This window comes from Rattus norvegicus, chromosome 5 (genome assembly GCF_036323735.1).
Source record: "Rattus norvegicus strain BN/NHsdMcwi chromosome 5, GRCr8, whole genome shotgun sequence".
NCBI lineage: Eukaryota > Metazoa > Chordata > Mammalia > Rodentia > Muridae > Rattus > Rattus norvegicus.
Genome location: NC_086023.1, coordinates 110,420,835 through 110,438,616, shown reverse-complemented (window position 1 = coordinate 110,438,616; position 17,782 = coordinate 110,420,835). Strand labels below are relative to the sequence as shown.

Sequence of the window (17,782 nt, the reverse complement as noted above, 5' to 3'; positions counted from 1 at the left end):
AGCAAGAATCTGAGAAATTCAGCATGTTTTCAAATAATTATGCACGTCCCCCAAAGTTTATTCTAGGATGCGGTAATAAGTTCATGCCACCAGACATACTTGGCCTACAGACAATCTGATTTTTGCCTCAGTACTTAATAAAAAAAGAAAAAAGAAAATGTACTCAGCTACTTAAATTTTCAGGCCTTCCCCTTTTCACCTGTTAAACAGACTTTTCCTTCTATCTGGGTCACAGAGGTCTTCTTGGGTCTTAACAAGGTTTAGTTCTGTGTTTTTGATGTGATAGGAAAAATGAGTAAAATTGTGAATTGAAGTCCAACTCACTACAAGGGATAGCACTTGCTGCTTCAGCATAAATGATACAGTATAATGAATGACAGCTGCCCATCACAAACGATGTTGGTGAATGGCTAGCTACATCTCAAATTGCATTAGATACTTACTCGGTGAATTATGAATATAGTAGATTTGCAGTAGCCTCTGAAGTCAGACACAGAGGAATTAGAAATTGCTTTTCCTTTTTTTAAACCTTTGTCAAAAAACAAACACCAAAACGCACTGAAAATCGTCATGAGCAGAATCTAAGTGAAATCACGCTTCTATTGTTCACCTGCTGTCATGTTACTCTGAAAAAGTTTTTTTTGTAGTTATCATATGCTCATTAGATGCAAATGTATACATTTCTATAAATTATCCATGTTAGATATTATTTGAGTAAAATTTGGACTATGTAAAAAGTGACAGGTGATAAATATAAAACAGACTTAGTCAAAGAATGAGAATATAGGCCACTTGTAGAGCTCATAGAGTTTAGAAGGAACAGAACATGCACAATGCTGTTATCACATTTCCTATGTTTGGCTTTTGGCTCTGTGAGATTATGACACAATGGCTTTCTCAAATCAACAGTTTTCATCATTTTTCAGAAAGACAGAAAAATAACTTCTTCCATTAATGCTGCTTTGAGGATGACATGAGGTAATATGTACCAATTACATGTAAAAGTTGATATTTAATAATAACAATAATAGTGGCTGATCATCAGGGTATTTCCTCCATGAAACTTTTCTGGTAGCAATTTGGAGAGACGTGCAAAGTTTAATAGATAATCATGTGCCTTCGAAATAACCTTAAGGTAAGGCAATAAGCTTCAGTGAGAAATCAACAGGGCTTCCTACGTGTGGATCCTCTAAAGTTAACATCACTAATAAAGAAGAAAGAAGGGAAGGCAAGGGAGTGCGACCTGATTGGGAGAAGGGAGGGGAAGGGGGAAAAGAAGAACAAGATTAGGTAAGATGACCCGCAGATCCCGGCCAGCAGCAGCTCTCTGCTCCCAGACCCGGTGAGAGAGAGACCCAACCGCCTGGTCAGGTGGGCACTCCTGAGGCTGCAGAGCGGAAGAGACCACCAACACAGCTCACCCCTGCCCACATCCCTGGCCCAAGAGGAAACTGTATAAGGCCTCTGGGCTCCCGTGGGGGAGGGCCCAGGAGCGGCAGGACCCCTGCCAGAGACACCGCCGGAACCTGAAAGAAACAGACCGGATAAACAGTTCTCTGCACCCAAATCCCGTGGGAGGGAGAGCTAAACCTTCAGAGAGGCAGACAAGCCTGGGAAACCAGAAGTGACTGCTCCCTGCACACACATCTCTGACGCCAGAGGAAAAAGCCAAAGACCATCTGGAACCCTGGTGCACTGAAGCTCCCGGAAGGGGCAGCACAGGTCTTCCTGGTTGCTGCCGCTGCAGAGAGCCCCTGGGCAGCACCCCACGAGCTAACTTGAGCCTCGGGACCACAGGTAAGACCAAATTTTCTGCTGCAAGAAAGCTGCCTGGTGAACTCAAGACACAGGCCCACAGGAACAGCTGAAGACCTGTAGAGAGGAAAAACTACACGCCCAAAAGCAGAACACACTGTCCCCATAACTGACTGAAAGAGAGGAAAACAGGTCTACAGCACTCCTGACACACAGGCTTATAGGACAGTCTAGCCACTGTCAGAAATAGCAGAACAAAGTAACACTAGAGATAATCTGATGGCGAGAGGCAAGCGCAGGAACCCAAGCAACAGAAACCAAGACTACATGCCATCATCGGAGCCCAATTCTCCCACCAAAACAAACATGGAATATCCAAACACACCAGAAAAGCAAGATCTAGTTTCAAAATCATATTTGATCATGATGCTGGAGGACTTCAAGAAAGACATGAACACACTTAGGGAAACACAGGAAAACATTAATAAACAAGTAGAAGCCTACAGAGAGGAATCGCAAAAATCCCTGAAAGAATTCCAGGAAAACACAATCAAACAGTTGAAGGAATTAAAAATGGAAATAGAAGCAATCAAGAAAGAACACATGGAAACAACCCTGGATATAGAAAACCAAAAGAAGAGACAAGGAGCTGTAGATACAAGCTTCACCAACAGAATACAAGAGATGGAAGAGAGAATCTCAGGAGCAGAAGATTCCATAGAAATCATTGACTCAACTGTCAAAGATAATGTAAAGCAGAAAAAGCTACTGGTCCAAAACATACAGGAAATCCAGGACTCAATGAGAAGATCAAACCTAAGGATAATAGGTATAGAAGAGAGTGAAGACTCCCAGCTCAAAGGACCAGTAAATATCTTCAACAAAATCATAGAAGAAAACTTCCCTTGTCTAAAAAAAGAGATACCCATAGACATACAGGAAGCCTACAGAACTCCAAATAGATTGGACCAGAAAAGAAACACCTCCCGTCACATAATTGTCAAAACACCAAACGCACAAAATAAAGAAAGAATATTAAAAGCAGTAAGGGAAAAAGGTCAAGTAACATATAAAGGGAGACCTATCAGAATCACACCAGACTTCTCGCCAGAAACTATGAAGGCCAGAAGATCCTGGACTGATGTTATACAGACCCTAAGAGAACACAAATGCCAGCCCAGATTACTGTATCCAGCAAAACTCTCAATTAACATTGATGGAGAAACCAAGATATTCCATGACAAAACCAAATTTACACAATATCTTTCTACAAATCCAGCACTACAAAGGATAATAAATGGTAAAGCCCAACATAAGGAGGCAAGCTATACCCTAGAAGAAGCAAGAAACTAATCGTCTTGACAACAAAACAAAGAGAATGAAAGCACACAAACATAACCTCACATCAAATATGAATATAACGGGAAGCAATAATCACTATTCCTTAATATCTCTCAATATCAATGGCCTCAACTCCCCAATAAAAAGACATAGATTAACAAACTGGATACGCAACGAGGACCCTGCATTCTGCTGCCTACAGGAAACACACCTCAGAGACAAGACAGACACTACCTCAGAGTGAAAGGCTGGAAAACAACTTTCCAAGCAAATGGTCAGAAGAAGCAAGCTGGAGTAGCCATTCTAATATCAAATAAAATCAATTTCCAACTAAAAGTCATCAAAAAAGATAAGGAAGGACACTTCATATTCATCAAAGGAAAAATCAACCAAGATGAACTCTCAATCCTAAATATCTATGCCCCAAATACAAGGGCACCTACATACGTAAAAGAAACCTTACTAAAGCTCAAAACACACATTGCACCTCACACAATAATAGTGGGAGATTTCAACACCCCACTCTCATCAATGGACAGATCATGGAAACAGAAATTAAACAGTGATGTAGACAGACTAAGAGAAGTCATGAGCCAAATGGACTTAACGGATATTTATAGAACATTCTATCCTAAAGCAAAAGGATATACCTTCTTCTCAGCTCCTCATGGTACTTTCTCCAAAATTGACCATATAATTGGTCAAAAAACGGGCCTCAACAGGTACAGAAAGATAGAAATAATCCCATGCGTGCTATCGGACCACCACGGCCTAAAACTGGTCTTCAATATCAATAAGGGAAGAATGCCCACATATACGTGGAAATTGAACAATGCTCTACTCAATGATAACCTGGTCAAGGAAGAAATAAAGAAAGAAATTAAAAACTTTTTAGAATTTAATGAAAATGAAGATACAACATACTCAAACTTATGGGACACAATGAAAGCTGTGCTAAGAGGAAAATTCATAGCGCTGAGTGCCTGCAGAAAGAAACAGGAAAGAGCATATGTCAGCAGCTTGACAGCACACCTAAAAGCTCTAGAACAAAAAGAAGCAAATACACCCAGGAGGAGTAGAAGGCAGGAAATAATCAAACTCAGAGCTGAAATCAACCAAGTAGAAACAAAAAGGACCATAGAAAGAATCAACAGAACCAAAAGTTGGTTCTTTGAGAAAATCAACAAGATAGATAAACCCTTAGCCAGACTAACGAGAGGACACAGAGAGTGTGTCCAAATTAACAAAATCAGAAATGAAAAGGGAGACATAACTACAGATTCGGAGGAAATTCAAAAAATCATCAGATCTTACTATAAAAACCTATATTCAACAAAATTTGAAAATCTTCAGGAAATGGACAATTTCCTAGACAGATACCAGGTATCGAAGTTAAATCAGGAACAGATAAACCAGTTAAACAACCCCATAACTCCTAAGGAAATAGAAGCAGTCATTAAAGGTCTCCCAACCAAAAAGAGCCCAGGTCCAGACGGGTTTAGTGCAGAATTCTATCAAACCTTCATAGAAGACCTCATACCAATATTATCCAAACTATTCCACAAAATTGAAACAGATGGAGCCCTACCGAATTCCTTCTACGAAGCCACAATTACTCTTATACCTAAACCACACAAAGACACAACAAAGAAAGAGAACTTCAGACCAATTTCCCTTATGAATATCGACGCAAAAATACTCAATAAAATTCTGGCAAACCGAATTCAAGAGCACATCAAAACAATCATCCACCATAATCAAGTAGGCTTCATCCCAGGCATGCAGGGATGGTTTAATATACGGAAAACCATCAACGTGATCCATTATATAAACAAACTGAAAGAACAGAACCACATGATCATTTCATTAGATGCTGAGAAAGCATTTGACAAAATTCAACACCCCTTCATGATAAAAGTCCTGGAAAGAATAGGGATTCAAGGCCCATACCTAAATATAGTAAAAGCCATATACAGCAAACCAGTTGCTAACATTAAACTAAATGGAGAGAAACTTGAAGCAATCCCACTAAAATCAGGGACTAGACAAGGCTGCCCACTCTCTCCCTACTTATTCAATATAGTTCTTGAAGTTCTAGCCAGAGCAATCAGACAACAAAAGGAGATCAAAGGGATACAGATCGGAAAAGAAGAGGTCAAAATATCACTATTTGCAGATGACATGATAGTATATTTAAGTGATCCCAAAAGTTCCACCAGAGAACTACTAAAGCTGATAAACAACTTCAGCAAAGTGGCTGGGTATAAAATTAACTCAAATAAATCAGTTGCCTTCCTCTATACAAAAGAGAAACAAGCCGAGAAAGAAATTAGGGAAACGACACCCTTCATAATAGACCCAAATAATATAAAGTACCTCGGTGTGACTTTAACCAAGCAAGTAAAAGATCTGTACAATAAGAACTTCAAGACACTGAGGAAAGAAATTGAAGAAGACCTCAGAAGATGGAAAGATCTCCCATGCTCATGGATTGGCAGGATTAATATGGTAAAAATGGCCATTTTACCAAAAGCAATCTACAGATTCAATGCAATCCCCATCAAAATACCAATCCAATTCTTCAAAGAGTTAGACAGAACAATTTGCAAATTCATCTGGAATAACAAAAAACCCAGGATAGCTAAAGCTATCCTCAACAATAAAAGGACTTCAGGGGGAATCACTATCCCTGAACTCAAGCAGTATTACAGAGCAATAGTGATAAAAACTGCATGGTATTGGTACAGAGACAGACAGATAGACCAATGGAATAGAATTGAAGACCCAGAAATGAACCCACACACCTATGGTCACTTGATTTTTGACAAAGGAGCCAAAACTGTCCAATGGAAAAAAGATAGCATTTTCAGCAAATGGTGCTGGTTCAACTGGAGGGCAACATGTAGAAGAATGCAGATCGATCCATCCTTATCACCCTGTACAAAGCTTAAGTCCAAGTGGATCAAGGACCTCCACATCAAACCAGACACACTCAAACTAATAGAGGAAAAACTAGGGAAGCATCTGGAACACATGGGCACTGGAAAAAATTTCCTGAACAAAACACCAATGGCTTATGCTCTAAGATCAAGAATCGACAAATGGGATCTCATAAAACTGCAAAGCTTCTGTAAGGCAAAGGACACTGTGGTTAGGACAAAAGGGCAACCAACAGATTGGGAAAAGATCTTTACCAATCCTACAACAGATAGAGGCCTTATTTCCAAAATATACAAAGAACTCAAGAAGTTAGACCGCAGGGAAACAAATAACCCTATTAAAAAATGGGGTTCAGAGCTAAACAAAGAATTCACAGCTGAGGAATGCCGAATGGCTGAGAAACACCTAAAGAAATGTTCAACATCTTTAGTCATAAGGGAAATGCAAATCAAAACAACCCTGAGATTTCACCTCACACCAGTGCGATTGGCTAAGATCAAAAACTCAGGTGACAGCAGATGCTGGCGAGGATGTGGAGAAAGAGGAACACTCCTCCATTGTTGGTGGGATTGCAGACTGGTAAAACCATTCTGGAAATCAGTCTGGAGGTTCCTCAGAAAATTGGACATTGAACTGCCTGAGGATCCAGCTATACCTCTCTTGGGCATATACCCAAAAGATGCCTCAACATATAAAAGAGACACGTGCTCCACTATGTTCATCGCAGCCTTATTTATAATAGCCAGAAAATGGAAAGAACCCAGATGCCCTTCAACAGAGGAATGGATACAGAAAATGTGGTACATCTACACAATGGAATATTACTCAGCTATCAAAAACAACGAGTTTATGAAATTCGTAGGCAAATGGTTGGAACTGGAAAATATCATCCTGAGTGAGCTAACCCAATCACAGAAAGACATACATGGTATGCACTCATTGATAAGTGGCTATTAGCCCAAATGCTTGAATTACCCTAGATCCCTAGAACAAACGAAACTCAAGACGGATGATCAAAATGTGAATGCTTCACTCCTTCTTTAAATGAGGAAAAAGAATACCCTTGGCAGGGAAGGGAGAGGCAAAGATTAAAACAGAGACTGAAGGAACACCCATTCAGAGCCTGCCCCACATGTGGCCCATACATATACAGCCACCCAATTAGACAAGATGGATGAAGCAAAGAAGTGCAGACCGACAGGAGCCGGATGTAGATCGCTCCTGAGAGACACAGCCAGAATACAGCAAATATAGAGGCGAATGCCAGCAGCAAACCACTGAACTGAGAATAGGTCCCCTATTGAAGGAATCAGAGAAAGAACTGGAAGAGCTTGAAGGGGCTCGAGACCCCAAAAGTACAACAATGCCAAGCAACCAGAGCTTCCAGGGACTAAGCCACTACCTAAAGACTATACATGGACTGACCCTGGACTCTGACCCCATAGGTAGCAATGAATATCCTAGTAAGAGCACCAGTGGAAGGGGAAGCCCTGGGTCCTGCTAAGACTGAACCCCCAGTGAACTAGTCTATGGGGGGAGGGCGGCAATGGGGGGAGGGTTGGTAGGGGAACACCCATAAGGAAGGGGAGGGGGGAGGGGGATGTTTGCCCGGAAACCGGGAAAGGGAATAACACTCCAAATGTATATAAGAAATACTCAAGTTAATAAAAAAAATAAATAAAAAAAAAAAAGATTAGGTAAGATGATGGGGGTCCGGGGGAGGTGGAGGAGACAGGAGAGATACTCTGAGGGCCAGCAGAATGAATGGAAATATCCAACTTCATGAAGTGGCAGGTGGGGGAAACCTCTAGAATGTACTAGAACCTTGGGAGGGGAGGGGCTCTCAAGACTCAATGGGAGTGACCTTAGTTCTAATGTCCAACATTGGGGAGAGGGAACTTGTAGACTCCACCTCCAGTAGAAAGAGAGGGCATCGAGTAGAGGGATGGGGTTGCCATCCCACAGTCAAAAGCTCTAACTCAGAATGGTTTCTGTCTAATAAATGAACTGCAGGAACAAAAATGAAGTAGAGAGAGTGAGGGAAACTCCTTTCCAATGACTGGCCCAACTTAGGATCCATCTCATGGCCGGAGCGGGAGTGAGGGTGTATGGAGTGGGGGCACCAATGCCTGACACTATAGAGGACCAACCAGCAGCTGATTGAGACAGAAGCAAATGCTTACACTCAACCATTGGACTGAAGACAGGGAAGTATTGAAGAAACCGAAATGGAGAGAGACCATATAAGGAGACCAGCAGTCTCAACTAACTCAGACCCCAGGCAGTTCCCAGGAGCATAAATGGACTGATCTAAGGTTCCTGGAACATATGTAGCAGAGGTCTACTTGGTCTGGCCTTAGTGGGAGAAGATGTGCTTAATTCCTGAAAGCCTTGAGGCCCTAGGGAAGGGGTAGGTCCGGTGGGGAAGAGCATCCTATTAGAGGGAAGGGGGAGGAGGAATTGGATGAGGAACTGTGGGGGCGGGGACTGAGGGAGGTAACTACTGGAATGGGAATAGATAAAATAATTTATATTTAAAAATACAATCAAAATAAAATTAAACAAAAAAAGATATAGTGGTTCAGTGTGCCCCCAGCCTCGCCGCAACTCCCACGGTAGCTGCCACTGCTGCAGCCATCTCTGCCTGGCTGTGCCTCCCACATACACTGATCTTGGCAAGTCAGTCAGGATATCTTCACCAAGGGCTACGGCTTTGACTTAATAAAATTTGATTTGAAAACGAAATCAGAGAATGGATTGGAATTGACCAGCTCAGGCTCTGCCAACACGGAGACCACCAAAGTGGACAGCAGTCTGGAAACCAAGTACAGATGGACTGATTACGGGCTTACATTTACAGAGAAGGGAAACACAGACAATACCCTGGGCATTGAGCTCACCGTGGAAGACCAGCTTGCTCGTGGATTGAAACTGACCTTTGATTCATCTTTTTCGCCTAACACTAGGCTCGGGGCAAGATGCAAAAATCAAGACAGGGTACAAGAGTGAGCATATCAACCTGGGCTGTGATGTAGATTTTGACATCGCTGGGTCCTCAATCCGGGGTGCTCTAGTGCTTGGCTATGAGGGTTGGCTAGCTGGCCACCAAATGAATTTTGAGACCTTGAAGTTCTGAGTGACCCAGAACAACTTCGCAGTTGGCTACAAGACGGACAAATTCCAGCTTCATACTCATGTGAACGATGGGGCGGAGTTTGGTGGCTTCATTTACCAGAAGGTGAACAAGAGGATGGAGACTGCTGTCAATCTCTTCTGGACTGCAGGACACAATAACACTCACTTTGGAATAGGAGCCAAGTGTCGGGTTGACCCTAATGCCTGCTTTTTGGTCAATGTGAACAACTCCAGCTTGATTGGCTTAGGGTCCATTGAGACTCTAAAACTAGGTATCAAACTGATGCTGTCAGCCCTGGTGGATGGCAAGAATGTCAATGTGGTGGCCGCAAGCTTGGTTTAGGACTGAAAGTCAAGCATAAATGAATACTGTACAGTCGTTAATTTTAAACTATTTTGCAGCATAGCTACCTTCAGAATTTAGTGTACCTTTAAATGTATGTTGGGGATGCAAGAGTTGATAAAGACCACATTAGATCTCCAGGCTAAGGAAAAAAAAAAAAACGAAATGAAAAAAAAAAAAAGAATGGTAGGAGAAAGATATATAATTACTGTTTCTTGGCTCAAGAAAACATCCTTCAAGATCCAATCATGACTTATGTAGCATGATGAGAAATTGGACAAAACATACCAAGACAATGTGACCACCACACTGCAAATATACAGAGTTCAGACTCACAGCAAGGACCGGTGTTGGCTCAACTGGCTGAAAACAGACCAACCTGCCTCGGCAAGATAGAAGACTGTCATAAGCAAAGCAGAGCACCGTCCTAGCATAGTAGAGAGATTCTTTAGATAACAAAAAGGGAAACTGAGGACGGAAAAGAAGACAGGACGTGGTATGCAAAACGGTACCTCTGGCACATAGCCTAACTCCAGTTACAGAGTCCTGAGAAGACACATGCAGAAGGAGGTGGTCTGAATATATAATCCCAGCCTTATGGGGAAGAGCTATCAAATCCATTCCAGTTACAGTAAAAGCAAGAGTAGAACAGACATGAGGAAGGGCTGGATGATGCCTGCTGGAATAGTGGTGACATACTACTGTGAGATTCTATGAGATTACTAGTTCTGATTTTCTCTTCAAATTTGCATCTCAGCAGATGTGAATGATGAATATTACCAATGGACATGAGCTCACTAAAGTTTTCTCTTCTCTGCCACTACTATTGTTTGGATCCAATACCCAATAACTTGCACACAGTTCTGAGAAGTGCCATTATTTTAGAAGACATGGATTTTTATTTCTATTCTGTTTTTATTGGACTTGAAGGCTCCCTGTCATTCTCTTTGCTACATATTTGTTTCCCTTTCTGTCACTCTTTCTATAAATTGTTGCCTTTTAAAATTTTTTATAACATTCTTTTTCATACTATTTTACAATTTAAGTTCATATGTTTAACCCTGATACAAATTATTCATGTCTATATTGCTACCCATTACATATGCTTTACTAATATTTTAATCATCTAAGTACTTCAGTGCAGTGTAGTAGGCCTTCAAGTGTAGATATTAAGTAATGGAGCCCAACGGGTATAATAAAGGGAGATTATTTTATCTAACAGATTGGAAAACTATTTATCTCTCCTAAAAACCGATTTCAGAAAAAACAAAATGGAAATGTTCAAATATCTATGTTGAAATTGTTGTCATTGCACCGGTGACTCCAGAAGCAAGGGAAATCATTTTGCGCTTTAGAAAACAATTCTGTGTGCCTACTTTCTTTTCTTTGTGCAAGATAATTCCCCTGAAGGTATACATTTGAGGGTGAAGTTCAATAGAATTTGGAGTTTTCCTCATTTGGTGTCAGTTTGAAACTTTGGATTTCTAAATAAAATTGACAAAGTCGTTTATAGAAGCCTCACATTTCTCTCCTTGGGACAAATAGCAGCAGCAGGGGATAGAAGCATCCATCCAATAAAGCAGAGAGAAAGGTCCCCTGGTGCTTTGTGATTCTTAAATGAAAATAATAGACGATGAAAGCAAGCCTTTTCCTAGTCATGTTTGTGGTGCCTAATAATTATGCTTGAGGAGCTAAAAATACTCATCAGAGAAAACATTTAAGTGTAATGTGGGCTTCGTCATGTCAGTACAGGATCGAAAACAGTTTTTGAAATTATTTCTTTTAGAAGAAGATCACTGTACCATCCTCTGAAACTGACTTGTGAGTAGGTTATTTTCTTCCTGATCATTAGTTGATTCAGTATTGACCAGGATTTCCCAATTGCTGTTACTGAATTCAAGGGAGATGCTGGTGCTTTTCAGCTTCCAGTTGTGTCATGTCTTGATAAGCCAGTAGTAAACTGAAGATATATTTACAACGCACAATGTTCTGAGTGCTGTGGGATTTCAGTTGTTCGCCTGTATGGTAATGGGGATGTCTGGGAGATGCTAAGTAGCATTTTAAGAGTTGTGGGTCAGCAGTTCTCTGCTCCCAAACCCCGTGGGAGAGAGACCTCACCGCCTGGTCAGGTGGGCACTCCTGAGGCTGCAGAGCAGAGGAGACCACCAACACTGCCCACCCCTGCCCACATCCCTGGCCCAAGAGGAAACTGTATAAGGCCTCTGGGATCCCGTAGGGGAGGGCCCAGGAGCGGCAGGACCCCTGCGCCTGAGACACCTCCGGAACCTGAAGGAAACAGACTGGTAAACAGTTCTCTGCACCCAAATCCCGTGGGAGGGAGAGCTAAACCTACAGAGAGGCAGAAACGCCTGGGAAACCTGAAGAGACTGCACTCTGCGCACATCCAGACGCCAGAGGAAAAGACCAAACGCCATCTGGAACCCTGGTGCACGGAGGCTCCCGGAAAGAGCAGCGCAGATCTTCTCGGTTGCTGCTGCCGCGGAGAGGACTTAGGCAGTACCCCACGAGCACACTTGAGCCTCGGAACGTCAGGTAGGACCAACTTTTCCCCTGCAAGTGACCTGCCTGGTGAACTCAAGACACAGGCCCACAGGAACAGCTGAAGACCTGTAGAGAGGAAAAACTACACGCCCGAAAGCAGAACACTCTGTCCCCATAACTGGCTGAAAGAAAACAGGAAAACAGGTCTACAGCACTCCTGACACACAGGCTTATAGGACAGTCTAGCCACTGTCAGAAATAGCAGAACAAAGTAACACTAGAGATATTCTGATGGCGAGAGGCAAGCACAGGAACCCAAGCAACAGAAACCAAGACTACATGGCATCATCGGAGCCGAATTATCCCACCAAAATAAACATGGAATATCCAAACACACCAGAAAAGCAAGATCTAGTTTCAAAATCATATTTGATCATGATGCTGGAGGACTTCAAGAAAGACGTGAAGAACTCCCTTAGAGAACAAGTAGAAGCCTACAGAGAGGAATCGCAAAAATGCCTGAAAGAATTCCAGGAAAACATAAATAAACAAGTAGAAACCCATAGAGAGGAGACACAAAAATCCCTGAAAGAATTCCAGGAAAACACAATCAAATAGTTGAAGGAATTAAAAATGGAAATAGAAGCAATCAAGAAAGAACACATGGAAACAACCCTGGATATAGAAAGTCAAAAGAAGAGACAAGGAGCTGTAGATAGAAGCTTCACCAACAGAATACAAGAGAGAATCGTGGGAGCAGAAGATTCCCTAGAAATCATTGACTCAACTGTCAAAGATAATGTAAAGCAGAAAAAGCTACTGGTCCAAAACATACAGGAAATCCAGGACTCAATGAGAATATCAAACCTAAGGATAATAGGTATAGAAGAGAGTGAAGACTCCCAGCTCAAAGGACCAGTAAATATCTTCAACAAAATCATAGAAGAAAACTTCCCTAACCTAAAAAAAGAGATACCCATAGGCATACAAGAAGCCTACAGAACTCCAAATAAATTGGACCAGGAAAGAAACACCTCCCGTCACATAATAGTCAAAACACCAAACGCACAAAATAAAGAAAGAATATTAAAAGCAGTAAGGGAAAAAGGTCAAGTAACATATAAAGGCAGACCTATCAGAATCACACCAGACTTTTCTCCAGAAACTATGAAGGCCAGAAGATCCTGGACAGATGTCATACAGACCCTAAGAGAACACAAGTGCCAGCCCAGGTTACTGTATCCTGCAAAACTCTCAATTAACATAGATGGAGAAACCAAGATATTCCATGACAAAACCAAATTTACACAATATCTTTCTACAAATCCAGCACTACAAAGGATAATAAATGGTAAAGCCCGACATAAGGAGGCAATCTATACCCTAGAAGAAGCAAGAAACTAATCGTCTTGGCAACAAAACAAAGAGAAGAAAAGCACACAAACATAACCTCACATCCAAATATGAATATAACAGGAAGCAATAATCACGATTCCTTAATATCTCTGAACATCAATGGCCTCAACTCCCCAATAAAAAGACATAGATTAACAAACTGGATACGCAACGAGGACCCTGCATTCTGCTGCCTACAGGAAACACACCTCAGAGACAAAGACAGACACTACCTCAGAGTGAAAGGCTGGAAAACAACTTTCCAAGCAAATGGTCAGAAGAAGCAAGCTGGAGTAGCCATTCTAATATCAAATAAAATCAATTTTCAATTAAAAGTCATCAAAAAAGATAAGGAAGGACACTTCATATTCATTAAAGGAAAAATCCACCAAGATGAACTCTCAATCCTAAATATCTATGCCCCAAATACAAGGGCACCTACATACGTAAAAGAAACCTTACTAAAGCTCAAAACACACATTGGACCTCACACAATAATAGTGGGAGATTTCAACACCCCACTCTCATCAATGGACAGATCATGGAAACAGAAATTACACAGAGACGTAGACAGACTAAGAGAAGTCATGAGCCAAATGGACCTAACAGATATTTATAGAACATTCTATCCTAAAGCAAAAGGATATACCTTCTTCTCAGCTCCTCATGGTACTTTCTCCAAAATTCACCATATAATTGGTCAAAAAACAGGCCTCAACAGGTACAGAAAGATAGAAATAATCCCATGCGTGCTATCAGACCACCACGGCCTAAAACTGGTCTTCAATAACAATAAGGGAAGAATGCCCACATATACATGGAAATTGAACAATGCTCTACTCAATGATAACCTAGTCAAGGAAGAAATAAAGAAAGAAATTAAAAACTTTTTAGAATTTAATGAAAATGAAGGTACAACCTACCCAAACTTATGGGACACAATGAAAGCTGTGCTAAGAGGAAATCTCATAGCGCTGGGTGACTGCAGAAAGAAACGGGAAAGAGCATATGTCAGCAGCTTGACAGCACACCTAAAAGCTCTAGAACAAAAAGAAGCAAATACACCCAGGAGGAGTAGAAGGCAGGAAATAATCAAACTCAGAGCTGAAATCAACCAAGTAGAAACAAAAAGGACCATAGAAAGAATCAACAGAACCAAAAGTTGGTTCTTTGAGAAAATCAACAAGATAGATAAACCCTTAGCCAGACTAACGAGAGGACCCAGAGAGTGTGTCCAAATTAACAAAATCAGAAATGAAAAGGGAGACATAACTACAGATTCAGAGGAAATTAAAAAAATCTTCAGATCTTACTATAAAAGCCTATATTCAACAAAACTTGAAAATCTACAGGAAATGGACAATTTCCTAGACAGATACCAGGTACCAAAGTTAAATCAGGAACAGATAAGCCAGTTAAACAACCCCATAACTCCTAAGGAAATAGAAGCAGTCATTAAAGGTCTCCCAACCAAAAAGAGCCCAGGTCCAGATGGGTTTAGTGCAGAATTCTATCAAACCTTCATAGAAGACCTCATACCAATATTATCCAAACTATTCCACAAAATTGAAACAGATGGATCACTCCGGAATTCCTTCTATGAAGCCACAATTACTCTTATACCTAAACCACACAAAGACCCAACAAAGAAAGAGAACTTCAGACCAAATTCCCTTATGAATATCGACGCAAAAATACTCAATAAAATTCTGGCAAACCGAATCCAAGAGCACATCAAAACAATCATCCACCATGATCAAGTAGGCTTCATCCCAGGCATGCAGGGATGGTTTAATATACGGAAAACCATCAACGTGATCCATTATATAAACAAACTGAAAGAACAAAACCACATGATCATTTCATTAGATGCTGAGAAAGCATTTGACAAAATTCAACACCCCTTCATGATAAAAGTCCTGGAAAGAATAGGAATTCAAGGCCCATACCTAAACATAGTAAAAGCCATATACAGCAAACCAGTTGCTAACATTAAACTAAATGGAGAGAAACTTGAAGCAATCCCACTAAAATCAGGGACTAGACAAGGCTGCCCACTCTCTCCCTACTTATTCAATACAGTTCTTGAAGTTCTAGCCAGAGCAATCAGACAACAAAAGGAGGTCAAGGGGATACAGATCGGAAAAGAAGAAGTCAAAATATCACTATTTGCAGATGATATGATAGTTTATTTAAGTGATCCCAAAAGTTCCACCAGAGAACTACTAAAGCTGATAAACAACTTCAGCAAAGTGGCTGGGTATAAAATTAACTCAAATAGATCAGTAGCCTTCCTCTACACAAAAGAGTAACAAGCCGAGAAAGAAATTAGGGAAACGACACCCTTCATAATAGACCCAAATAATATAAAGTACCTCGGTGTGATTTTAACCAAGCAAGTAAAAGATCTGTACAATAAGAACTTCAAGACACTGAAGAAATAAATTGAAGAAGACCTCAGAAAATGGAAAGATCTCCCATGCTCATGGATTGGCAGGATTAATATAGTAAAAATGGCCATTTTACCAAAAGCGATCTACAGATTCAATGCAATCCCCATCAAAATACCAATCCAATTCTTCAAAGAGTTAGACAGAACAATTTGCAAATTCATCTGGATTAACAAAAAACCCAGGATAGCTAAAACTATCCTCAACAATAAAAGGACTTCAGGGGGAATCACTATTCCTGAACTCAAGCAGTATTACAGAGCAATAGTGATAAAAACTGCATGGTATTGGTACAGAGACAGACAGATAGACCAATGGAATAGAATTGAAGACCCAGAAATGAACCCACACACCTATGGTCACTTGATTTTTGACAAAGGAGCCAAAACCATCCAATGGAAAAAAGATAGCATTTTCAGCAAATGGTGCTGGTTCAACTGGAGGGCAACATGTAGAAGAATGCAGATTGATACATGCTTATCACCCTGTACAAAGCTTAAGTCCAAGTGGATCAAGGACCTCCACATCAAACCTGATACACTCAAACTAATAGAAGAAAAACTAGGGAAGCATCTGGAACACGTGGGCACTGAAAAAAATTTACTGAACAAAACAACAATGGCTTATGCTCTAAGTTCAAGAATCGACAAATGGGATCTCATAAAACTGCAAAGCTTCTGTAAGGCAAAGGACACTGTGGTTAGGACAAAACAGCAACCAACAGATTGGGAAAAGATCTTTACCAATCCTACAACAGATAGAGGCCTTATATCCAAAATATACAAAGAACTCAAGAAGTTAGACCGCAGGGAGACAAATAACCCTATTAAAAATGGGGTTCAGAGCTAAACAAAGAATTCACAGCTGAGGAATGCCGAATGGCTGAGAAACACCTAAAGAAATGTTCAACATCTTTAGTCATAAGGGAAATGCAAATCAAATCAACCCTGAGATTTCACCTCACAGCAGTGAGAATGGCTAAGATCAAAAACTCAGGTGACAGCAGATGCTGGCGAGGATGTGGAGAAAGAGGAACACTCCTCCATTGTTGGTGGGATTGCAGACTGGTACAACCATTCTGGAAATCAGTCTGGATGTTCCTCAGAAAATTGGACATTGAACTGCCTGAGGATCCAGCTATACCTCTCTTGGGTATATACCCAAAAGATGCCCCAACATATAAAAAAGACCCGTGCTCCACTATGTTCATCGCAGCCTTATTTATAATAGCCAGAAGCTGGAAAGAACCCAGATGCCCTTCAACAGAGGAATGGATACAGAAAATGTGGTACATCTACACAATGGAATATTACTCAGCTATCAAAAACAACGGCTTTATGAAATTCGTAGGCAAATGGTTGGAACTGGAAAATATCATCCTGAGTGAGCTAACCCAATCACAGAAAGACATACATGGTATGCACTCACTGATAAGTGGCTATTAGCCCAAATGCTTGAATTACCCTAGATGCCATGAACAAATGAAACTCAAACCGGATGATCAAAATGTGAATGCTTCACTCCTTCTCTAAAAGGGGAACAAGAATACCCTTGGCAGGGAAGAGAGAGGCAAAGATTAAAACAGAGACTGAAGGAACTCCCATTCAGAGCCTGCCCCACATGTGGCCCATACATATACAGCCACCCAATTAGACAAGATGGATGAAGCAAAGAAGTGCAGACCGACAGGAGCCGGTTGTAGATCGCTCCTGAGAGACACAGCCAGAATACAGCAAATACAGAGGCGAATGCCAGCAGCAAACCACTGAACTGAGAATAGGACCCCCGTTGAAGGAATCAGAGAAAGAACTGGAAGAGCTTGAAGGGGCTCGAGACCCCATATGTACAACAATGCCAAGCAACCAGAGCTTCCAGGGACTAAGCCACTACCTAAAGACTATACATGGACTGACCCTGGACT

General features: G+C 41.1%; 1 pseudogene; it reads left to right on the top strand.

Moving 5' to 3' along the window:
- Positions 1-1,111: 1,111 nt before the first annotated feature.
- Vdac1-ps2 (voltage-dependent anion channel 1, pseudogene 2) lies at positions 1,112-9,537 on the top strand (annotated as a pseudogene).
- Positions 9,538-17,782: the final 8,245 nt, after the last annotated feature.